Genomic DNA, 26,215 nt, shown 5'->3' with positions numbered 1-26,215 from the left:
GGAATAATTCCCTGGATATTCATCCAAGTTGTTGTGGTTATCAAGAGTTCATTCCTTTTCCTTACTGAGTAGTAGTTCATGGTATGGGCATTCCACAGTTTGTTAGCCATTCACCCCTTGAGGGTTCTGGATCATTTCTAGTTCCAGGCTATTATGAAGAAAGCTGCTATGAACATCCCTATGCAGGTGTTTGGGTGAATGTAAGACTCCATTTCTCTAGGATAAGTGCCCAGGAGTCCGGTTGCTGGGTTGCGTGGTAGTTTTATGTTTCGTTTTAGGAGAAACTGCTTTCCAGAGTGGCTGTGTCATTTTCATTCCCACAAACAGCATGTGAGTGATCCATTTCTCTGCATCCTTGTCAACTGTTGATGTTGTCACTGTTTTTTATTTTTGCTGTTCTGATAGATGTGCGGTGATAACTCACTGTGTTTTAACTTGCATTTCCGTGATGGCTAAGGATGCTGAACATTTTTATGTGCTTATTTGTCATATATACCTTCTCTTCAGTGACATGTCTCTCCCTGTTTTTTGCCAATTTTCTAATTGATTTAACTGTTGAGTTTCGAGAATTCTTTATACATTCTAAATAGTAGTCCTTTGTCAGATATGTGGTTTGCAAATATTTTCTCCCAGTCGGTAGCTGGTCTTTTTACTCTCTTTCACAGAACAAAAAGTTCAGATTTATCAATTTTTACTTTTATGGATCATGCTTCTGGTATCAAGTCTAGTAACAACTTCTTTCCTAACCCTAAATCCCTAAGATTTTCTCGTGTGTTTATTTTCAAAAAGTTTTGTAGTCTTATATTTTACATTCAAGTCTGTGATCCATTTTAAGTTAATTTTTACTGTATACAAGGTGTGAGACTTAGGTTAAGTCACTTTCCTTCTTTCTTTCTTTCTTCCTTGTTTTTTGCGCCTATGCCTGTCCCTTGTTCCAGCACCATTTGTTGCCAAGATCATCTTTCCTTTGTCAAGTTGCTTTTTCACCTATGTCAAAAATCAGTTGGGCATATTTGTGTGGGTCTATTTGTGGATTCTCTATTCTGTTCCATCAATCTATATATCTGTTCCTTCACCAATACTACAGAGTTTTCATTACTGTAGTCATATGGTAAACCTTAAAATTGGCTAGATTGATTCTTCCCACTTTATCCTTCCTTTTCAAAATTATTTTAACTATTCTAATTCTTCCACCTCTCCATATAAATATTACAATAACTCTGTCCATATCTATTAAAATTCTTGCTGAATTTTGACAGGAATTGCCTGTGAATTTATACATCAATTTGGGAGTATTGGCATCACTAGTGTATTGAGTTTTTCAATCTGTGGACACAGTATATTTCTACATTTATTTAATTAGTAGATTTTGATATCTTTAATTAATGTTTTATGGTGTTCAGCATACAAGTCCTATGCATATTTTGTTAGATTGATAACTATTTTTATTGAATGATTATAAATAGAATTACATTTTTAATGTTAGTGTCCACATGTTCATTGATACTACAGAAAGATACAACTGATTTTTATGTTGACCTTGTGTCGTGTGACCTTGCGATAGTCACTTCTTAGTTCCAAAAGTTTTCGTAGCGTCCTTGAGGTTTTCTGCGTAAGACATCTTGTCATCTGCAAATAAGTTTTACTCCTTTCTTCTAATATATATGCCATTCATTTCCTTCTCTTACCTGATTACACTGGCAAGAATATCCAGCACTACGCTGAATGAGAGTGATGACAGCAGACATCCTTGCTTGTTCCCCATCTTAGGGGAAAACCATTCTTTCACCATTAAATATAGTGTTAGCGGTAGGTTTTTTGTAAATGCTCTTTGTTAAGTTGAAAGTGTTCTATTATTACTTCGTGAAGGGGTGTTGAATTTTATGACTTTTTTTTCCTTCATCAATTGATGTGATCATGTGATTTTTCTTTTTAATCAGTTAATATGGTGGATTACATTGACTGATTTTTGAAGATCAAACCAGACTTACATTTCTAAAATAAACCCCACTTGATAATGGTGTGTAATTACTTTTCAATATTGATGAATTCCATCAGTAATAGTTGTTAAAGATTTTTGCCTCTTTATTCATTAGGGATATTGGTCTGTAGTTTTATTTGTTTACACTGGGTTTGTCTGGTTTTGGTATGAAAGTAATAGTGGCTTCATAGAGGTGTTGGAAGGTGTTTTCATTTCTTCTATTTTCTGGAAGAGACATTGGAGTTAGTGTTAATTCATATTTAAATGTTTGGTAGAATTCTCCACTGAAACCATCTAGGCCTGGACATTTCTTTGGGGGAGGTTTTTAAATTCTGAATTTAATTTCCCATAGTTGTAGGACTATCCAAATGACCGGTTTCATATTAGATTAATTAAGGTAGTTTGTGCTTCTCAAAAAATTGGTCCATTTCATCTAAGTTGCTAAATTTATATATGTAGAATTGTTCATAATATTACCTTATTATCCTTTTGATGCCTGTAGGCCCAGTATTCCTTTTTCATTCCAGATATTGATCATTTGTGTCATCTTTTTAAAACTTTTTATTTTAAATATATTTTTAAAATTATAATTATTTTAAATATATTTTTAAAATTATAATAATTTTAAATAATTTTTAAATTAGGAAAAAATTATAAAAAGTTTAGAGTTCCCATTTGCCTTTCACCCAGTTTTCCCAAATGTTAACACTTTACAAAACCACAGTACTATTATCACAACCAGAGAATTAACATCGACACAACCATGTTAACTATTCCACCAACATCATTACAAAAATTTTACTACTTTTCTGACTAATGTCCTCTTTCTGTTCTAGAATCCAATCTAGGTCCTACACTGCATTTGGTTATCATGTCTCGTTAGTCACTTTTAATCTGCAGCAGTTCCTCAGTCTTTCCTTGTCATTACCCTTATACTTTTGAAGAGAACTGGTCAGTTATTTGGTAGAATGACCTTCCATTTGGGTTTGTCTGATATTTTCTCACAACCAGATCGAGGTGAGGCTGTGCACTACGGGGAAGGAGACCGCTGATGTGCTCTGCTTGTTTCTGTGTTGGTGCACATACTATTGATATGTCTTATTACTAGCATGTTGACCTTGGTCCCTTGACTAAGGTGCTATCCGTCAGGTTTCTCTAGTACAAAGTTACCATTTCTCCATTTGTCATTAGTAAATATCTTCTTGCAAGAGATACTTTGAGACTATGATGCAGGTATCTTTTTCTCATCACAGCTTTGAGTGAGAAAGGTTTGGGAGCTCAGAGGAAAATCCTCAAGACATATTCTTACACCACTGAATGACATCAGGTGGCCTGTGATGGTGACATCTATAGAAGGGACAAGGAAAGCAGAAAAAGGCCATTCTCTATGAATATCATGATGTTATGATTGCCTGACTTGGGGAGAAGAGGTGAGTAGTGAGAGATACAGAGAAAGAGATAGAGGAAAAGAGAAAGATTGATTCACAGAGAAAGAGAGAGAGCTGAAGAACTCATTGAGATGGAGAGGGCAAAATCAATGGAGAATTCAATTTTTCCATCTTGACTGACTTGAAGAACAGGTAAGTTTTGCAAGGAAGGCAGATTTGGTTCTAAGAAATCTGAGGTACTTGTGAGATGTGTCAGTGGACATCCTATCAGAGAGCAGGGCAAAGGGTGGAAAAGAGAACAAGACTAGAGAGGGCCACTTGGGAGTCACCTGAACACAGGTGTTATGAATATTTAGTGAGTATAAATCAGTTAGCCAACAGAAAGAGCCAAGCCAAGCACAAAGTTGGGAGAATACCCACAGTTTGTTAGAAAAGGAATCAGTGAGACAAACTGAAGTCATGGGGAGATGAAGGATGATGGTGCCCTGTGTAAGGAACAGTTCACAATGGCAGCCATGACGACTGTGTTAACTAAGAGCTAGAAGGTCAGTGATTCCGTCATTAGCAGGGGGTGACTTCTGTGTCTGTGGTTTCAGTCAGGTGGTAGGGATGGAATCCAGATGTAGGCAGGGGATAGGAGAACGCAGAGAATGCTGTCAGTGATGAAGAAAGAAGTGGACAGCAATTATTCTGAGCAGTTCAACAGGGAATTTTCTTTGTTAATGGTGCAGAGGGAAACATACCTGTACCATCACCTCCACTAACAGTGCAGTCAGACAGATTTGATTGCTAAAGAACACTCACAGGGCCCACCCAGAAGAACAATGCTCACAAGTCTGTGGTTTATTGACAAGAAAGGATGTGACGGAGCGACAAGCATGAAGGCGAGGACCTGCCCTGCATCCGAAGGCTGCCTCACAGCAAACAGTGTGGACACACTGAGGCCGACACGGGCTGCCTCCAATGGTCTTCCCTCTGCAGGCCTGAGCCAGATGTCTTTTCTCTGTTGGAACCACGTACCCATGCAAGGAAGGAACACCTAAGATCCAAGCAGCCCAGTGGAGTCTCTGTGAGGCTTTTTGTAGCCTTCTGGTCACATAGGCACATGATTGCTACATGAACGGCTCTAACATCAGAGCCCCCTCCCCACACATGTGCAAAACATCAGTCTCACAGTCGTTCATAAACAATGAGGACAAACAGGCAGAACCCACCCTGAAGCTTGCCTTGGACCCACGGGTAAAACAACAGTATTGGCCGGGCGCGGCAGCTCACGCCTGTAATCCCAGCACTTTGGGAGGCCGAGGCGGGCAGATCACGAGGTCAGGAAATTGAGACCATCCTGGCTAACACGGTGAAACCCCGTCTCTACTAAAAATACAAAAAATTAGCTGGGCATGGTGGTGGGCGCCTGTCGTCCCAGCTAGCTACTGGGGAGGCTGAGGCAGGAAAATGGCGTGAACCCGGGAGGCAGAGCTTGCAGTCGCCGCCACTGCACTCCAGCCTGGGCGACAGAGCGAGACTTGTCTCAAAAAAACAAAAAACAAAACAAAACAAAACCCTAGTATTCATCACTGCCTTTCATCGTTTGATGCAGAATGTCTCGTACTTCAGCAAAGCAGCTCAGGCCAATTTCAGACCTGCTGGAATTAACCGTCCCAGCACATCCCTCTACTAATGTTATCTCAGTAAGTCCTTATCACCATCCTGTTAAATAGGTACCATTACTCTTATTTTTAAAAAGGGCGATGTGATGCTCAAAAACAGTAAGTACACTGCCAAGACAACACCACTAGGAGAAGGGAGGCGGAAACTGATTGTGTGGGGCAGGAGGGCAGATGCCTTCACAACAAGGACCCCGGGTGTGATTGAAACAAACTGGGGGTAAAAAGGAGTAGAGAGGAGGAGCTTGCAGGTATGAGGGCAGCAAAGGGATAACTGTGAAAGGCGGGTCTCCTGAAAACTGAGGACAAATGTGCTCCTGAGACTGCCTAAGAAGAAAGAGGGAGGATGAAGCTATTAGCAGAGACTGGGGCCCAGGCCTTGGTAGCCTTTAGATCAGTGGTTCTCCACCCCAGAGGGCTGGTGCAAACACAGCTTGCTGGGTAGTGCCCCCACTTGCAATTCAGCCGGTTCTAGGTGGAGCCTGAGAACTTGCATTTTTAACAAGTCTCCACCAATGCTGATGTTGTGGGCCAGGGGCCCCACTTTGAAAACCACTGTTCAGGCTTGTCAGTGCCACTTGGGTTGGGTCAACTGGAAGCAGAAGAGCTGGGGTGGAGGGATGACTCTCTGGGACCCATCTTTCTGGTCTCTATGCAGAAGTATCAACAGGTCATGATACTAGGGAAGCAACATAAATGAAAGGGACCAAGTGGATAAATGCCAGGGTATTAGAGGAAAATGTGTTTCAGCTGCCTAGCTTTGATGTGAAAATTTGAACAAATAACCAGCGAATAAGGGACTGTTTCCATTCCCAGTTTGGAAAAAAAAAATATCTTTAATAAAAGATGGAATTGTCACCAGCATCATTTTAACCATTTTAAAATAGAAAATATCCTTGGTAGGGAGGGAAGGGTTAGGAAAGAATGTGTGTAGTTGGAGGAAGGAACAATGCTTGGCTGCTGTCCTGGTGGGAGTCAGTGAAGCTGCCTGATGAGGACAGTAGCAGGACCATGGGCTCCATTATCAGGAAATGACTTTTTAGATGGCGGAGATGCCTCTGGGGCTTCAGGAGCTGTGGAGATAAGGTGACCAGTGCCTTCACCAAGCTGGGATAAAGCATTGTTCACATCTTAGCACATTTCGAGAAGTGGCCTAATGCTAACACAGCGCATTGGCTTTGCTGTTCAGGTTGCAGGTGACTGGTCGTGTGACCCTGGGCAGGTTGTCTGACTCCTCTGGGGACAGGAGAGGTCGTCTTTAACAGATGTGCATGCTAGCTAGCCCCTGCAGTGCGGGGTTATTGTGAAAATGTAATGATAGAGAATATGGAGCATGCCTGGTGCAAGGAGACACTCAGAAATGTCCTCTTCTGCTTCAAGGTCAGGTAGAAGAATCTTTTCAATTTCACCTCCTGAACCCCAAGTAGCTCTAAGTCTCGTTCTTCTGAAACCCTTGTGTTCTGTGGCTCCTGAGCCCTAAACCCACAGATGCTGGGTCTTTGTGGCCCCCTGGAGGCCCAGCTTCAGGAGGACCCTGATCACAACCCGAACAGGATAGCAGCCGAGCAAGATTCAGCAGACAGCATGCGAGTAAACAGATTAACAGGGTGATTGCTAACGCCACAGAAAGTAATGTGGGTGAGTGAATGACAGCGAAGGTTGAGGAACGTCATTCATAAAGGGCAGCCAAGGAGGGCTTTTCTAAGGAGGTAGCAGCATTAAACCTGAGGGTGAGGAGGGGCCGCCTGGGGAAGGAGGCAGTGGAGGGGAGGAGTCCACTTGGGAAATCCCAGGTCACCTGGACATGTCACTGGGCCCCGGGACTGGCATGCGGGTCAAATGCGATGTTGGTTGTGCTTAGGCAATTGAAAGCAAGTAGAAGCTGAAAAAGGGATGATTTATCTTGGTTCTGGAAAGTTGGGTTAACAGTGAGGTCAGGAAGCAGAGGTGAGCAGCCAGCACCCTCTTTCTCTTGGGAAACTTGAACACATTTTAGAGTTATAGTTCCCCTAGGGAAGAAGTTAGCAGAGGCCACCCCACACCCAGGACTGCTGCTCCAGTCCAGCGTCCAGCAGTCTTCTCTCCCTGACCTTGATGCCTGGGCACAAAGGCAGCTTTTGCTGAGTCACAGAATGCGTGGACTTCCCACTCCTCTGTTTTCCTCTCCTGGCTGCATCTGCTCTGAAAGGCTACAGACACCTGGCCCCAGGCCCTCCGAGTGCGCACCCACCTCCATCTGGGCGACAGAGAGGGGCTGCTGCTCATGGGAACTCCCCTTACTCCGAGTCCCTCTGAGTCATCTGGGTGGTGGGTGTCCCTGGACCAGCAGCCGTTGGGTCTGACCACTCACCAGGACACATGCCTCTGAACGCTGGGACACAGGCCCTTTGAGGTCTGTGTGGAGCTGAAGGGCCGGCTCCCACACTGGGATGGAGAGGAATATGTGTAATATGTTGGTGAGGGATGCAGGCAGGTGTGGGAGGAAGTGGAGCAGGCACAGTCCATGGAGGACACGGGGCACGGGTGCAGAAGCACACAGGCACCATCCAGATGGCAAAAAGGCGATGGGCCCAGATTCTGCCCTGGTGAATGGAAGGTGCCAAGATTTCAGACCAGAGGGAACTGCAAGAGAACTGCAGAGACCCTCTGCCTTCAGCACATTTAGGTGCTGCCTGCAACTTGCCAGACCGGCGGTCCCCAGCGTGCTGCCAGCAGGCACTCTCAAAATGCACTTCTGGCCTGAGCCCTTGCTGGCCTCAGCGTGCCAGTGGCTGCCCGTCTGTGAAGAGGAGTTGTCTGTAATGGTGCTGTGTGGACAGCCCATTCTGCCTCTCCACCCCCAGCCCCTTGTGCCCCCCACAACCCTGTGCCCTGTCACTCACACCTGCAGCTGCACCAAATCCTTCCCCAACCCCCTGCACAGGGGACTCCTTCATGTGCGGGCCACCCACCCCCAACCCGTGTCTGCGCTGGAGGTTCTCTGTGGAGAATTCTCCTCTGTGGGGCAGTAGAAGGACAGGCCTGTGTGTGCCTGAGCCCCCCTTCCTCAGGTGCGTGTGGGGGAATTTACCTGAGAGAAGTTAGCAACGCCTGCCTAGTGAAGGCCCCACATAGAATAGGCCCTCAGCAAACACCAGGGGCCTCTGCCCTCCTCACCCTTCTGGGAACTCTGACCTAGAGTTTAAGGTCCAAGCCAAGTGTCTCCTTCTCTGTGAAGAGTTCCCTGTCCCCGGAGGCAGATGACAAGACAAGCCTTGACTTCCCTTGGACTGGGGCCGCTCTGCACCTCAGGTGTTCACCAGGCAGCGGGCTGTGCTGTGGGTGTCAGTCTCCAGGTCTGTCTCCTGTTTCAGATTACAGGGTTTTGATGGCAGAACCACTCAAGTTTATTTCTGCCTCATGACCTGCAACTCCTGGCATAGTAAACGCTCATTAAAATGTTGCTGGTTTGTGCAGGACTTGGATTTTATGCAAATAAATAATAAAAAAGTTTTGCTAGCTAACATGGTGAAAACTCATCTCTACTAAAAATACAAAAAAATTAGCCGGGCGCAGTGGCAGGCACCTGTAGTCCCAGCTACTTGGGAGACTGAGGCAGGAGAATGGCGGGAACCCGGGAGGCGGAGCTTGCAGTGAGCCGAGATCGCACCACTGCACTCCAGCCTGGGCGACAGAGCGAGACTCCGTCTCAAAAAAAAAAAAAAAAAAAGAAAAGAAAGAGAATGTAAAACGTGGTATAAATGCACGATGGGTAATATTCAGTCATAAAAAGAATGAAATCCTGTCATGTACAGCAAGACTGAACCTGGAGGGCATCATGTTCAGTGAAATAAGCCAGGCACGGAGAGACAAATCCTGCATGGTCGCACGTATGTGTGGAATCCGGAAAAGGTGAACTCACAGAAGCAGAGAGCAGAACGGTGTTGGTCAGGTGCTAGGGGAGCTGGGGTGGGGTGAGATGTTGGTCAAAGGATACCAATTTCATTGAGGCAGGATAAATAAGTTCGAGGGATACATGGGGACTATTAGAACATGGTAACTATTGTAACGATGTATTGTATCCTTAAAAATTGTTGAGACTTGCTGAGAGTAGATAATAATAAAGTAAACTGGTGTTACAAAAAAAGTGTTCTGGTTGAATGCTGAGCAGCATTTCCTGGGGGAAGGGAGGTTGAGGGATCTGGGCTTGTGAAGGGTGGAGGGGTCTTATGACAGGGAGAGGGAGAGCTGAATGAAAGAAGACAGGAAAACCTGGGTAGGAGTAGGGAGCAAGGAGAGCGGCAAGAGCCCAGGATCCAGGTAGCCTGAGGGAGGAGGCCCCCAGCCATGGGAGGCCAGAGGGCATGCCAGTGCCTGTTGACCCTTCACACACCCGCGCTGCGTGGGCCCCCTCCACTGGCTCTGTGAAGGCAGTGTCCTGGCCTCTGAGCTCCACTCTGGGATCACTAAGGTCACTTGGCACCCTGCTGGGCAGCCGCTGCTCGTTTTGTACCTGCTGTTTCCCAGCAGTCAGTCCTGGAAGCATCTCTGGTCCTGTAGTCCTGCCTTCATCTTGAGCCCCTCTCAGTGCCTTGTATTTTTACAGTAGTTTCAGCTTAGAGCAGTGAGTCGTTCGGGTCCCTGGAGCATCTTCAGAGGTCCCTTTTCATCTTCACCAGGACCTTTGGAACAGCCCAAGTCCCATGGTGACGCAGGACAAAGCAGCCGTGGTGGCTTCTTAGACCACAGGCAAGTGGGAGACATGGCTGGTAGTGATCCCAGACCTCAGGAAGCCCAGCTGGCGGGTTTCCCATGTGCTGGCCTTCAGTGACACCAAGGGGCCGGGTGGAGAGGGGGATTCAGCTAGAACAGCCTCTTTGGGCTTTCACCTGCACCTTAGGGACCTGGGTCTCTGCGCTCACCTGGAGTCCCCCAGACACGCAGTATGTCCACAGCGTTAGCACGCTCCCTGGGCCTACTGTCAGCACTGGGGGCTTTGAGAAGGGTGTGTCTGCCTAGCATCGCCACATCCAATCCCGCCGCATTCTGCATTTCAGAGCCAGAATGCAGGTCTAAAATGCCTGTTTTATTTTAGAAACTACTGTTCTCCCCAGGATTAAAATGTGCAGGAAGCATTCATCCCAGCCTTAGTTTAGCTGATAGCCTTACCCCTCCCTTGTGTTTTGTTGCAGATCTGAACTTATTTTACCCAATGGCTGTTTTCTTGCATTTCCCTCTAGAGGTATTGGCATTTCGAGAAGCACTTCAGCCTTCCAGATCTTTACATAATTCATTACGGACATAGTTTGGACTTACAGTATCTTACAGTACAAAAGAAAAAAAAAAGAGACTTTCCTCTTTATTTCCAGAAGTTGTTACAGATTTCTTCTGAATTTAAATTTCCTGAAAATTTGGCCAGAACATGCTGTAAGTTTTTATTCCATTAGGGAACCATAAACAAAACCGCTTACCAGCAGGCCTAAGGCAGAGATGAACGCCTGACCTGAGCATCTCTCCTGCACCTTCCTGAGAGACAGACCGAGTGATCACTGTGTGAATTAAAGTCCATTTCCTAGAAACTCACTCATCTCTTGAAGCTTTTAGGAAGACTAAGAGATAAAGCCACTCACTGAGAGATAAAGGCAGGAAAAGTGTCTGTCCCAGTGCAAGCCCATTTCCTAGAAACTCACTCATCTCTTGAAGCTTTTAGGAAGACTAAGAGATAAAGCCACTCACTAAGTGATAAAGGCAGGAAAAGTGTCTGTCCCAGTGCAAGTGTGTGAGGGTTGTTAGTCGGGGATGTCCTTCATTTTCCACCAGGGGACTGCACGTCCATGGAGTGAACACCCCAGAGGTGGGCAGGGGACCAAGTCCAGCATTGGAGACACGGGGCCCTGGGTCGAAGGCTGTTCTTAGGTAAGCTTCATGACAAACATGGCATTTGAGCTGGGTCTTGAGTGGAGCCAGGAGAGAACAGGAATTTTGAAAATTCCTGAGGGAAAAAATGTGAACAAAGAAAGGGACACAGGAAGTAGTTTATTGTTAACTATAATTTTCCTACTATGTTATCAAATACAAGAATGTATTTCTTCTATCTAACTGCATGTTGGTACCCATTAGCCAACTTCTCTTCCTCCCCACTTCCCTTCCCAGCATCTGGTAAACACTATTCTACTCTCTACGTCTGTGAGACCCACTTTTTTTGCTCCCACATTTGAGTAAGAACATGTGATATTTGTCTTTCTGTGCCTGGCTTATTTCACTTAACATCATGACATCCAGTTCCATCCATGATGCTGCAAATGACAGGATTCCGTTCTTTTTCTGGTTGAGTAATATTCCGTCCTGTATATATTCCACACTTTCTTTATTCATTCATCCATTGATGGACACTTAGGTTGAGTCCACATTTCAGCTATTGCAGACAGTGCTGCAGTAAACGTGGGAGTGCACATATTTCTTCAATATACTGATTTCCTTTCCTTTTAAAATATACTCAGCAGTAGGATTAATGGATATGTGATTCTATTTTTAGTTTCTTGAGGAACATCCGTACTGTTTTCTGTAATGGTAGTACTAATTTCCATTCCCCTTTTTCCACATCCTTACCAGCATTTGTTATTTTTTTTTTTTTTTTGTCTTTTTTATAGTAGCCAGTTCTAACTAGAGTGAGACGATATCTTATTGTGGTTTTAATTTGCATTTCCCTGGTGATTCGTGATATTGAGCATTTTTTCATATGCCTGTTGGCTGTTTGTATGTCTTCTTTTGAGAAACATCTATTCAGGTCATTTACCGATTTTCTAATCAGATTATTTGTTTTTTTGCTATGGAGTTGTTTGAGCTCCTTATATAATCTGGTTATTAATCCCTTGTCAGGTGGAAGCTTGCAGATATTTTCTCCCTTTCTCTAGGTTGTCTCTTCACTTAGCTGTTTCCCTTCCTGTGCTGAAGCTTTTTCGCTTAATATAAACCCATTGTTCTCTTGTTGCCTTTTTGAGGTCTTATGCAAAGATCTTTACCCACACCAATGTCCTGAAGTGTCTCCCCAATGTTTTCTTCTGGTAGTTCCATAATTTTAGGTCTTACATTTAAGCCTTTAATCCATTTTGAGTTGATTTCTATATATGATGAGATGAGGATCTAGTTTCATCCTTCTGCACATGGATATTTGATTTTCTCAGCACCATTTATTAAAGAGACTGTATTTTCCCCCGTGTGTGTTCTTGCCACCTTTGTCGAAACCGAGTTGGCTGTAAGTGTGTGGATGTATTTGCGGGTTCTCTGTTCTGTTCCATTGGTGGATGTGTCTGTTTTTATGTGAGTGCCATGCTCTTTTGGTTACTGCGGGTTGGTAGTATCATTTGAAAACACAACCAGTGTGATGCCTTTAGCTTTGTTCTTTTTGCTCAGGATCACTTTAGATCCAAGGTCTTCTGTGGTTTCATATGAATTTCAGCCTTTTTTCTATTTATGTGAAGAATATCATTGGTATTTTGAGAGGAATCGCATTGAATCTATAAATCGCTTTGGTTAATATAGACATTTTAGCAATATTAATTCTTCTAATCCATGAGCATGGGATATCTTTCCATTTTTTCAGGTTCTTCCTGTTGAGTTACAGGGGTTCTGCATATGTGATGGGTATTAATCCCTTATCAGAGATATGATTTTTAAACATTTTCTGTCATTCTATTGGTTGCCTTTTCACTTTGATAGTGTCCTTTGGTACACAAAAGTTTGTAATTTCGATGAAATCCAATTTATCTGTTTTTCCTTTGGTTCCTGTTTTCCCTGTTTTTTTGGTGGCATCGTACCCAAGAAATAATTGTCAAATCCAGTGTCATAAAGCTTTTCCCCAGTCTTTCCCTATATGAGTTTTATAGGTTTAGCTCTTACATTTAGGTCTTCAATCCATTTTTAGTTAATTTTTGCATACAATGTTAGGTAAGAGTCTAACTTCATTATTTTGCATGTGGATGTGCAGTTTTCCCAGCACCGTTTATTGAAAAGATTGTCCTTTCCACATGGAATGGTCTTGTGGAAAACGTTTGGCCATTTATGTGAAGCTATGCATGGCACCCTTGTGGAAAATGATTTAACCATATATTTGAGGATTTATTTCTGGTCTACCTTGTGTGGACTGTAAATCTGTCTTTATGCCCACACCACATGCTTTGGTTAACATAGATTCATAGTATGTTTTGAAATCAAGGTATGTGAGACTTCCAACTTCATCCTTCTTTTTCAAGATTGTCTTAGCTATTGATTCTATTCTTTTGCATTCAAAGTCAGAAAATTTATTGCCTACAAAATCATTTTGAAAGTACTACTCAAGCCTTCTAGTAAAATTGAAAAATAAAGGAGCAATGAGAGATATGCAAATTATTTATGATCAATCAGCAAACACCAAAACACAGTCATGTTACAAGTAATAATATAGAACTGAAGCTTAAAGCAGTTGTTAAGAATTATGATTCCTGAGAAAGTAGAACACAAAAATCAAAAGGAATTTCAAATTAACATTTTAAGTGATTTCAACAAAATATAGCAGGTAGCAGAGGAAGATATGGGAATTAGATTGAACTAGGGGCCTTATCCTATGTGGAAATTAGAGGTTATGTATGTTATTTAACTGAGTAAAAATTAAATTTTATCTATAAGTTATTAGATAAATGACCTAAAAAGGTAAAAATGTACAGACATCTGCTGACCTCGGGGATGCCCAGTCCAGATGGGGTACACCTGGTTCCACTGTGTGAAATATGAACAGCCCCCTCACTTTGAGGTTCCCCACAGATCACACCCCCAGAACCTCTCTCCCAGAATCTCAGAAGTCAGAGTTCAGTGTTCGAGCCCCGCTGAGAAGCACAGTCCCCTCCCCTGGCACATCAGCTTCTAGGAGCTCTAAGCCCACCCTCACGTCTGTTAAGTCTACACAGATGAGACTTTTCCCATTGATCCTCATCTGTCTCCTGATGGGACATTCATTTAAAAATTAAAGGGTGGGGTCGTGTGTTGGGAGTGGGAGACAGGGGTGTAGGATTCACCAGCCAATTTCAAATGCATGTTAAATATTTAAAATCATTTAAAAAGTTGAAATATTAATATTTAATTTTTTAAATATAAAAAATCCTAAAATTGAAATTGTTAATTCTCACTTTCCACGAAGTGTGAACATTCTCTTTGATTCTCATTGTCTTTTCCAGAGTTCTCAGGCGCTGTGGTCTCACCTTCCACTGGGGCAACAATGGGCCATTTCCAGCAGGGACGGTGCGGCGTTGGCCTGCATGCCTGACTGCCACACACCTCCAGAATCAGGTGTCTGAAAAGTAAGTCCTGTGTTGGTGGGGTCTTAGTGGCAGGCCAGAGGGGCAGGTGCAGTCACTGCCTCTGACAATAGAGCTGGTAGTGGTTCTGTGGACTCCCTGGAAATCAAACCTAAAGCCCGGATAAAGTGTAAGGTTCGTTGAGAAAGAGTCATGAAATGTATTTCATACAGCATTAGAATTTGAGATTGGAATAATAGGCATTATTCTTTAAAAGGAAAAAAAAACAACTGTAGTGATTGACAAGTGACTTGATTTATACCAGTGCAAAATTTGTCATCTGTTGCAACCATTATTGATTTTTAAAATATTATAAGCAAAAGAAAAATAGTCCCATTATCTTAACACACTAATTATTTTTACTTTTACTGTTTCCTCTTCTTATCCAAAGATACAATTTTAATCTGACTGATAGCATAGCCATTCTTTTGCTTTATCACTCTTGGAACAAATATTTTTATATAACTTCTTGCCTACTTTTTATTTTATAAGCTTTAATTCGACAGAAAACTTGAAGGAGTAGAAAAGTGAACACCCATAATTCTTCACCCAGATTTACCAATTGTTTATACACAAACAGACACACGCAGATGGTAAATATGTGTTTGTGTGTGTTTGATTCTTTTTGTCTGAATCATTTGAAAGTAAGTTGTTGACATCATGACACACTTCGGCATCGTCTCCTAAGTACACAGCTGTCTTCTACAAAAGTATAGTACCATTACCACTATGAAATATAATATTGATAAAGTGATATTATCCAAATATGTTGTCCCTATCCAGATACCTCTGATTGTCTCCCAAATATTCATAACTGTTTTCCACTGTCTAGTGTTCAATTAAGTATCACTCACTGAATTCAGTTATGTCTCTTTTTATCTGAACTAAAGCCCTGCTTTCATTTTTCTCTTTCATGATGTTGATGTCTTTGAAGAGTCTGAGCCACTTGTTTTATGGAGTGCTACCCAGTCTGGACTTGTCTGATTATTTCCTCATACTTAGATTGAGATAGACATTTCCTCCATCTCTCTTTCCAGCACACCAGTGGGCACCCATGGCTCATGGTGATAAGTTTGTTCACTGGGCTAAGGTCGTTTCTCATGAGCTCTCTTTATAAAGTTACTTTTTTTTTTTTTTTTGAAATGGAGTCTCGCTCTGTCGCCAGCTGGAGTGCAGTGGCAAGATCTCGGCTCACTGCAACCTCCACCTACCGGATTCAAGCGATTCTCCTGCCTCAGCCTCCCGAGTAGCTGGGACTGCAGGCACCCACCACCATGCCCAGCTAATTTTTGTATTTTTAGTAGAGATGGGGTTTCACCATGTTGGCCAGGATGGTCTCCATCTCTTGAACTCAGGTAGTCCACCCACCTCGGCCTTCCAAAGTGCTAGGATTACAGGTGTGAGCCACCACGTCTGGCCGATAAAGTCACTTTTTACATTCTTGTCTTTTACTAGTAAGCAATGGGGCAGACTTTGAAGCCCCGTGAACATTCTCTTCCCTGGCTGATTTTCATCCAGTGATCTTAGCATCCCTTGATGGTTGTCTTATGATTTTTAAGCCATTAGTTTATTGGGACCTCAGACTTTCTTTGTCACATAGTCCTTCATGTTTCACGTTTTCTGTGGTTGTGAGGTCATCACACAAGGGAGCATATGGTGAAGTAGTCAAGAGGAGGACTCGGAAGTTAGACCATTCAGATAGGCATCTAGGTATGCATCTTGTCTCTGTCATACAACAACCAGGTGACTGCGAGCAAACATTTCTCCTCACAAACCTTTAGTGTCCTTACAGTTACAATTAGGAGATGGAGTGACCATCGCAGGAGGCATATGGCGGAGGGTAGAGCCTGTGGCTGGCCTTGCTAAGCAGTAGCTGTTAATTATTATCGGACACAGGCAACATGGGCGAGAGCCACTGGATGCTGCTTTTATTCCTGAGATCTTTTATAAGACCTTTAGCAAAAATGCTAATAAATCTGAATGACAGAGTAGATGCCCCATGCTCTGTGTCCCTGCAGTTACAAGGTTGCATAGGGAATGAAACCACCACGCCAGGAAGTATTCAGCGAACACTGTCCTGATGTGCCCTCCTCTGTCGGCTTCCTCCTCCTGCTCTTGGTCACCCTTAACTGCGTCCCCTTGCTGGGCCTGAACCTCCCTGGTCTGTTGTCAGGTTTGCCTTTCAGTCACTACTAACCAATTGGGTTTTTTTTTTTTTATCTGAAGATTTTGTGTGGGTATTTTTTTCCATTTAGATCAAGTCCTTTCAGTTCTATTGGCCTCCCATTGCCACAGAATGCATCTTCCTTGAGAATGTTTTGAAAATCTTACCAAGAAAACAGTTTGTGCAAATATAGGTTATTTTAGAAGCTACACACGAATATGAATTAGACTGAGTCTTCAAAAAAATTGCTGTTGGAAAACATGTTAATATCTTAAAAATACTTCCTCGGAAAAGGTTACTTGCCTCGTTTTCTTCCCCACAACTCTTAAAAGCAGATGAGAGCTAGTGCTCACAGAGAAGACCGCTCTGCATCCTGCATCCAGATGACAGGCTTTCTGTCGGCTTCTTGTCAGGCTGAGCCTGAAGGGATGGCCCTGTGAGGTTCCCCTGCTTTCTGGGGCGATATCAACCCAGCTAGCCTGGGGTTTGCCAGGACCAGAGGACACTTCTTGTGGGCTCCAGCCCCAGGCTTCCCTGAAGCCTCGCCACATCTCCTTTTTCCTTCTTACCAGCTGTTCACATGCCAGGAATCCTTGCTTGTCTCCTCGTCCTCTGTATGCGCTCCTTGGGGATGGGACTGTGCCTTTTCTGTTTTCCCAGGAGCAAACCCAAAGGTTATAGGATGAGTGAAGTGCAGGTGAAAATCACACCTCTGGTTCTGTATCAACACCAAAGAAGTCACTGAGTTTCACTTGAGTGTGTGGATGGAAGTATCAGGGCTGCCTTTTCTCAGTTTCCCAAAGCACATCCTGTGGGATATCTGTCCACTTAGAAACCTGAGCTCTCTGGACTTGAGTGAGCTCCACGCTCCAGGCCTGTGTGCTAGAGAACCAAATGGAGGTGGCTGGAAGCCAAGGCAAAGCCCCTGCAGAGAGGCCCACTCCCAGGAAGCTTGCAGGTGCTTGGCCACACTCGGGGGAAAAGAACCCCTCCTCCTCCACAGCCCTGGGCCAGGCCCCTCCCTGCATCTCCCTCTTCCTGTTCCCATCTCCTATACAGCAGCAGCCTGGCAGTCTGTGTTCCCCAGTGTGGGTTCATCAGCTTCACCAGCCAGGAAACCCTCATACCCAGAACTTGGTTTCGGGGCTTACTCTTCAAAGCCCTGTTGCTGAGCCATGGAAAGAGACGCAGTCCCCCATGAGATGGCATAAGTATAAATTCACAAAAGGCTTGAAGACACACCCTTAGGGCAGTTCTTAAATCCTCTGGGGCCTTGCTATCCCCACAGACATTGTGCCCCGTAAGTGTGTGAAGGTGGGTCAGCCAGTCAAGATAAGGCCAGGAACCCAGTGTCTATTCAGCACTTTGCTGAATTCCCTGTGTACATCTTGGTTACTCCTAGAGCATGCAAAAGCTCAACTCTCAGGCAAAATCATCTGTTACCATGTTCCAAAGCTTTATTTAACTCATTAATAAGGGAACCAGCAAAAAGAGAAATGATCTGGCTCCACAAGCATTTGGTAACTGGGGTTTATTTATTTATTTATTTATTTCGAGATGGAGTCTCGCTCTGTCACCCAGGCTGGAGTGCGGTGGTGCGATCTCGGCTCACTGCAAGCTCCACCTCCCAGGTTCACACTGTTCTCCTGCCTCAGCCTCCCAAGTAGCTGGGACTACAGGCACCCGCCACCACGCCTGGCTAATTTTTTGTATTTTTAGTAGAGACAGGGTTTCACCATGTTAGCCAGGATGGTCTCAATCTCCTGACCTCATGACCCACCTGCCTCGGCCTCCCAAAGTGCTGGGATTACAAGCGTGAGCCACCGCACCCGGCTGGTAACTGGGATTTTTAAGGTCAGTTGGGAAAGAAATGCAGAAATGAGATGCTAAGTTAAAGCAAACCTCTACAAAGCCATACAAATGCCAAATTTGGAGTTAACTTGTTTACTAGGCAATAAAAGTCATAAGCTATCAATCCTGCAGGCTAATCTCACAGGGCTATAAATCTCTTTATTTTAACCAATTGTGAATAATTAGATAAATATTTGTCACACTGCTCAAGAGCTTCAGAATGGGATCGATCAGACTTTTTTGCATTCTAGCAGAATATCACAGATCCCAGAAATCATCATTTTTCCCTTTTTCAGCTTTGGAATGTTTCCATAACAATCAGCTAAAATATGGTGGTTGACAAGTTGTGAGTGATCATGTAGCACCGTGTGAAGGTGCCGCTTTTTGGCCTGCACAATGCACTTGAGCTCCGGTGTAGACACTGCAAGGCCATGTGTGGGAGACAGCTTCTGACACAGCTCCCAACCATTCCTGCCTCCTGACATCACATCTTCATGTTGTCCCCTGCCCTTGGGTGTGGGCTGGACTTAGTAACTCGCTGTTAATAAACAAAATACAGTGGAAGTGACAGGTGTCACTTCCAAGACCAGGATGCAAACACAGTGACTTCTGTCTTGCTCAGGCTCTCTCTGACTCTTCTCACATGGTTGCTCTGATGAAACAACTCTGATTTTGTGATCTCACCTTTGGAAAGGCCCACATGGCAAAGAACTGAGCTTCTTAGTTCAACAACCCTCAGAAACAATTCTGTGAATGATCACATGAGTAAGCTTGGAAGAGAAAGGTTCCTTATTTGAGCCTTCAGATGAGACTGCAGCCTCAACTCACATTTTGATTGCAGCCTTGTGAGAGACCCTGAGCTAAGGTGCACTCTGACTCCTGCCCCACAGAAATGGTGAGATTATGTATATGTGTTGTTTTAAGTCCCTAAATTTGGGAGTCGTTGTTTCACAGCAATAGGTAGCTGATGCAGCATCCATGAAATGTATAAGGTTGATTGTTCTTGGATATGTGCGTCTCAGCAGAGCTGTCTTTCTTCTTTCCCGGCTTCTGCCATCTCCTTTCTCCTGCTTCTCTACTCTCCCTTTCCTATTCTTTATTACTCTTCCTTTCTTTATTCCCACTCCATTTGAGTTCCCCTTCTCTGCAACTGTAATTGCATCCTTGGCCATTGATTAGGGAGGCTTAAAACTAGAGGTACCTTCTTTGTGGGGACAATGTGCAGTTCAGAAAGATACCCCATCCTTGGCCAGTAGCAAAATAGTTTTCTTTGTTGAAATCAATTGCTTCAAACTTACATTGGCTACATCATCCAGGGCTGCAATGCTTCTTATTTGGTCTTGAGCCAATGCTTAGTGTTTGAATGCAATTGGCTTTACCATTCTTTCCTCAGGGGAGTGTAGACAAACAAATTTTCTGCTTAAGAATGCAGTTTCTTTCTGACTCAAACAGCTGATCCTATCAACTTGGACTTCATAGTCATCAGTTTCAATTCAGAACTAACCTTTTAAAAATTATATGTTATTTTGATATAAAAAGTACCAACAGCAAATCTTCTGAAGGAATAGAACTCCAGATGGTTTTATTAGGTTTCCCAGGTTATTAATTTAACAACATATTGCAAATAAATATATACATAATCATAATCATACCTATGTTTTTGATTTTTTTTTATTTCAGTGGGTATATAGTAGGTGTATATATTTATGGGGTACCTATCCTTTTTTTGGTACTTGCTGTGTGCCAGACACTATGCTGTGTAATCAGCACCACAACCATATTAAAATAGGAACTGCAATCCTCCTTTCAAAACTGAGGCAGTGAGAACCAGGGACTAGACCTAAATTACCCCCAGGAATTTGTGGAATGCCTGCCTGGATTCGTATTTGTGTAAGTGTTTCTAGTGACTAAAAATGAAAACCCAAGAAACTCAAGAAGAAAACAATTAGTAGATTAATCTGTTAGGTCATAAAGTTGACAGGGTAGTATAGAATGCTGGGTGGGTTCTTCAGAATCCACCTATCTCAATGTTATCTATTTTAAAAGTTCAAATCCATACATGATGACAGATATTTATTTCCTTTATGTTTATTTTTTTATTTGGGCAAAGTTGTTTATTATATTTGAAAAGATAGACACTAAAATAAAACACTGAATTTTACCAGTCACTGATACGTGTAAATAATCAACTAATATGGGCCAATAAGAAAGCCCAAAAGCTGAAATTCTCCTGTTTTTGTGAAATCTAAATACTTTTTTCTTAATGGAAAGAGCCACTACGTCGACTCTCTTGGTTCCACTTACTCTAAGTGGGCTGGAAACTTCCAAGTATTAACAACCAGCCCACTGGAATTTCTATCCAAATGTCCCTTAGACACCCTTCCCTCTCTCCCTTTTTAACATGCGCAGACTGTCACACACAGTTATGCGAATGTGCACATTCACACACACATGCGCATGTAAACATTCACATATATTCACACACGTTCAGCATAAACGTGCACACAGAAGTCACAGGCACACATACACACTGTTAAACACATGCAAACTCACATGGACATGCACACACACAGCACATGCATACACATGCTCACACATGGACACGTAAACATACATGCACACCTAGTCTATGATCCATTCAGAGTTAATTTTATATATGGTGTAAGATGTAGATTGAGTTTACTTTATAGAAGTCCATTTGCTCCAGCATCATTTTTTAGAAAAGTCTTATCTTTTCTCCATTGGATTGTCTTTGTGCCTTTGTCAAAAATCAGTTGTCTTTCGTTTTAGTAATAAGTGTGTCTATCCTCTACTATCCCAATGCTATACTGTCTTGGCCATGGGAGGTTTATAATGCATCTTAAAATCAAGTGTGTGAGTCCTCTTTTTTCTTTTTCAATGTTGTTTTGGCTAATCTAGTTTATTTATCTATCTATATAAAATTAGAATCAGCTTGTCTGTGCCTACAAAGAAACCTGTTGGAATGTTGACTGGGATTGCATTGAATTTATAGATCAGTGTGACTATACCTGACATCTTAACTGTGGTATATCTTACAGTTCATAAAAACAGTACATCTCTGTATTTATTTAGGTCAATTTCAGTCTCTCTTGCCTGAATTTTGTCAATTCCTTAGTTAGAATTTTTGACTGTGTCCTGGCTCTGTTGTTCTCCAGGTCTACATGTACCCTGTTCCCTCTTTTCCTGGCTCTGCACCCACTGTCCATACCCCTTCCCCAATTACATGGAGCTCAGCCCTCTACTTCTTTGCAAAATCCCCAGTCCCCTGTGGTTTTCAGATGAGATGTCACTTCTTCAGAGCCTCTCTTACTCTCTCCTCCACTGCAGTCTAACATGGGTGCCCTTCCCTTGTGCCTAACACCATCTTGTCTCTCATAGCTCTAAGCATCATGTGATATAACTGCCTCATTCATTTGTTTTTAGACCAGCAGCCCAAACACTCTTAGAAGGCAGAGTCCCTGCCTGATTTTAGGTTGTATCCCTAGCACATAACACAGAGCAATGGCCCAGTTAATGGCAGCTGAGTGTAGGAATGGAGCAATGAAGGAGTGAAAGGAACTGAAAAGGGAGAAGTAAACTAACCTTGAGTGAGGCTCTGCTCTGTGGCAAGCACCATGAAGGTAGGTCAACAGTGGTCAGTAGAAATTAGACTGTCAGGGAGAAATTAGACAGTTATTATTAGACAGTGAAACACAGTCAGACAGAAAGGTATAGAGGGAGAAAGGAAAGGGAGGGGGATATATAGACAGACATTCAGGCAGGTTGTGGATAATCAGATAGATACATTCATAGGCATATGGATAGATATGTAGACAAACAAGATAGGTTGAAAGACATACAGACAAGACAGATGGGAAAAACATTGAGACCCCCAGATGGAGAGACAGAAAAACAGAGAGTTTCTAGCATAGAGAGACAGACAGGTAGTCAGATAGACAGATATATAGCACAAAGACATACAGACATACTGACAAATAGACACCCAGAAACATGCATAGGTGGGTGGCTGGGTGGGTGGGTCGGTGCATGGATGGATGGATGGATGGATGGATGGATGGATGGATGGATGGATAGGTGGGTGGGTGGATGGATGGAGACAGGTAGAAATAGGATGGCAGAAAGAAAGGAAGAAAAGAAAAGAAAAGGAAGGAAGGAAGGAGGGAGGGAGGGAGGGAAAGAAAGAAAGAAGGAAAGAAAGAAAGAAAGAAAAAGAAAGAAAGAAAGAGAAAGAAGAAATAAAGAAAGAAAGAAAAGAGAGAAAGAAAGAAAGAAAGAAAGAAAGAAAGAAAGAAAGAAAGAAAAGAAAGAAAGAGACATCTACATAGATAATAGTAAGACAGACACATGACCAACGGAAGGAGAGACAGAAAATCAGGAAAGAGGAAGGCAGACAGACAATGAGAAAAAATAATTAGACAGGAACAAATATACATCAAAAGATACGTAGGTAGGTAGGCAGGTGGAACAAGAAAGGGAGAGATAGAATGTAGATTGAAGGTAGATGATAGGTGGACAGGCAGGCAGGCCAATAGGTATAATATTTTTATTTAGGTTTATTTAAACTTAACACAGTTCCAAGAAAGATATGGTATCTTCTGCATATATAGTTGGGGAAGTGGATTCACAGGGGTTTAGTGATTTCCTAAAGACCACACTTGAAGAGAATGGCAAAGCTTCAACTCAAAACTAGCCCTACCTTTCCCCAGGGTTTGTTCCGACACAGCCTCCGTGGATTCTCCAACCCGCATCACATAACCTGCCAGACAAGGTGCACCTTTATACTCTTCTCTTGCTTGCATTTGCTTCCATGCTGGAGCCCAGGCCCCTGTCATTTCTTGTATCTTATTTAAAAGCTTCAGTAGAAAATGATGCTTGAAGTGTGGTTTATTATGTGAGCAGGGGGCAAAGAGTTTGGGAGGCCTTAAAGTAGAGATGAGTGTCCTGCTCCCTCCCTCCCGGGTCCTGAGCTCCTGAGAGCCCTCATGACCATAGCTAGTTTTCCTTCTGGAAAGTTTTCTACCCATGAGACCTTTTTCCTGCTAGTATTGTTTAATCATGCTATAACACATTAATAATCTCATGTGTCCTAGAGACACTTCCTTGCTGACACCTATAATGTAGTTCAGGTACTGATGTAATAGGCTTGATTCAGCCAATCTCCTATTGATAAACTTTTTTTATATTTCCAGCTTTGCTGCAGGGAGCATCCTTAGACGTGCTTCTTTGTACACATACGCAGAGTGTTCTCTCAGGAAGACACTGAGAGGCAGAATTGTATAGTTACAATTCTATGTATGTATTCTGTATTAAAATATGTATTCTATATTAAAAACAATTTTAAATGCTAAAAAAAAATGGCCCCTCCTGACCTCACCACTAGCCCAATATTCCCCTACTAGCAGTATTAAAAACTACCAATTTCACTTCACCAGGACTTGATGTTTTCAGGGTTTTTTTTCCCTTGCCAATTTGATGCATGAGGGCGTGGGTGAGGGTGATTAGTGGGTATCTTGTCTAATTTGTATTTTTGTCATTATGACTAAGGTTGATTCTAGTCATTTGAGTTTCCTGTAAATTGCACATTCATGTAATATATCAATTTTTTATTGGTCCATTGAATACCAATCCCTTGTTTTTATGTTTTTTCCAAAATTTCTTGTTCTGTTATATAACTTTAAAATATCTATTTTTTTTTATCATATGGAACTTTGTTTATTGTCTTTGGTTTTTGCTATTATCGGTTTTATCAAATTTATTTTGATGGTATATTAGTCTGTTTTTACACTGAAATAAAGAGCTGCCTGAGATTGGGTAATTTATAAAGGAAAGAGGTTTAATTAGCTCATAGTTCAGCATGGCTGAGGAGTCCTCAGGAAACTTACAATCATGGTGGAAGGTGAAGGGGAAGCAAGGCACATTCTTTACAAGGCAATAGGAAGGAGAAATGCGAGCAGGGGAAATGTGAGGCACTTACAGAACCATCATATCTCATGAGAACTCACTCACTATCATGAGAACTCACTCACTGTCATGAGAATAGCATGGGAGAAACCTCCCCCATGATCCAGTGACCTCCACCTGGTCCCACCCTTGACACATGGGGATTATAATTCAGATAAGATTTTGGGTGGGGACATAGCCAAACCATATAATTCCACACCTGGCCCCTTCCAAATCAAATCTTGTGTTCTCACATTTCAAGACACAATGATGCCTTTCCAACAGTCCCCTAAAGTCTTAACTTATTCCAGCATTAACCCAGAAGTCTAAGTCCAAAGTCTCATCTGAGACAAGGCAAGTCCCTTCTGCCTATGAGCCTGTAAAGTCAAAAGCAAGTTAGTTACTTCCTAGATGCAATGGGAGTACAAGCATTGGGTAAATACAGCCATTCCAAATTGGAGAAATTAGCCAAAACAAAGGACTGCAGACCCCATGCAAGTTCAAAATCCAGTAGAGCAATCTTAAACCTTAAAGTTCCAAAATGAACTCCTTTGACTCCATGTGTCACATCCAGGTCATGCTGATGCAACAGGTGGGCTCCTATGGCCTTGGGCAGCTCCATCCCTGTGGTTTTGCAGGGTATAGACCCCCTCCTGGCTGCTTTCACAGGCTTGTGTTGAGTGTCTGCGACTATTCTAGGTGCACAGTGTGAACTGTCAGTGGATCGACCATTCTGGGATCTGGAGGATGGTGGCCCTCTTCTCACAGCTCCACTAAGCAGTGCCTCAGTGGGGACTCTGTGTGGGGGCTGTGACCCCACATTTCCCCTCTGCACTGCCCTAGCAGAGGTTCTTCATGAGGGCTCTGCACCTGCAGCAAACTTTTGCCTGGACATCCCAGCATTTTCATACATCCTCTGAAATCTAGGCAGAGATTCCCAAACCTCAATTCTTGACTTCTGTGCACCTGCAGGCCCAACACCACATGAGAGCTGCCAAGGCTTGGGACTTGCACCCTCGGAAGCAACAACCTGAGCTGTACATTGGCCCCTTTTAGCCACAGCTGGGACACAGGGCACCAAGTCCTGAGACTGCACAAAGCAGCAAAGCCCTGGGCCCGACCCACAAAATCATTTTTTTCCTCCTAGGTCTCCTGGCTTGTGATGCAAGGGGCTGCTGTGAAGACCTCTGACATGCCCTGGAGACATTTTCCCCATTGTCTTGGTGATTAACATTTGGCTCCTCATTACTTATGTACATTTTTACAGCCAGCTTGAGTTACTCCTCAAAAAAAAAAAAAAAAAATTTTTTTTTTTCTATCACATTTTCAGGCTGCAAATTTTCTGAACTTTTGTGCTCTGCTTCCTTTTAAACATAAGTTCCAATTCCAAACCAAATCTTTGTGAATGAATAAAACTAAATGCTTTTAAGAGCACCAAGTCATCTCTTGAATGCTTTGCTGCTTAGAAATTTCTTCCACCAGATACCCTAAATCATCTCTCTCAGGTTCAAAGTTCCACAGATGCCTAGGGCAGGGGCAAAATGCCACCAGTCTCTTTGCTAAAGCATAAAAAGGATCACCTTTGCTCCAGTTCCCAACAAGTTCCTCATCTCCATCGGGGATCCCCTCAGCCTGGACTTGATTGTCCATCTCACTGTCAGCGTTTTGGTCAAAGCCATCAGCAAGTCTCTAGGAAGTTCCACTTCCCTACATCTTCCTGTCTTCTGAGCCCTCCAAACTGTTCCAACCTCTGCCTGTTACCCAGTTCTAAAGTTGCTTCCAGAACATTCTTGGGTATGTTTATAGCAGCACCCCACTCTCTGTGGTACCAATTTACTCTATTAGTCTGTTTTGCTTCTGCTATAAAGAACTGCCTGAGACTGGGTAATTTACAAAGG

General features: G+C 43.0%; 1 protein-coding gene across 1 annotated transcript in view; it reads left to right on the top strand.

Annotated features, from left to right (window-relative positions):
* OTUD7A (OTU deubiquitinase 7A) overlaps positions 1-26,215 on the top strand; it is a 382,132-nt gene that overhangs the window by 171,772 nt on the left and 184,145 nt on the right. The window contains exon 2 of the mRNA XM_008017189.3: positions 14,222-14,344. The gene's annotated coding sequence lies outside the window, so the exon portion shown is untranslated. The remainder of the gene's footprint in view (positions 1-14,221; positions 14,345-26,215) is intronic.

This window comes from Chlorocebus sabaeus, chromosome 26, assembly GCF_047675955.1.
Source record: "Chlorocebus sabaeus isolate Y175 chromosome 26, mChlSab1.0.hap1, whole genome shotgun sequence".
NCBI lineage: Eukaryota > Metazoa > Chordata > Mammalia > Primates > Cercopithecidae > Chlorocebus > Chlorocebus sabaeus.
Note: the sequence above shows the minus strand (reverse complement) of the source record. Positions and strands in the feature narration are given on the sequence as shown.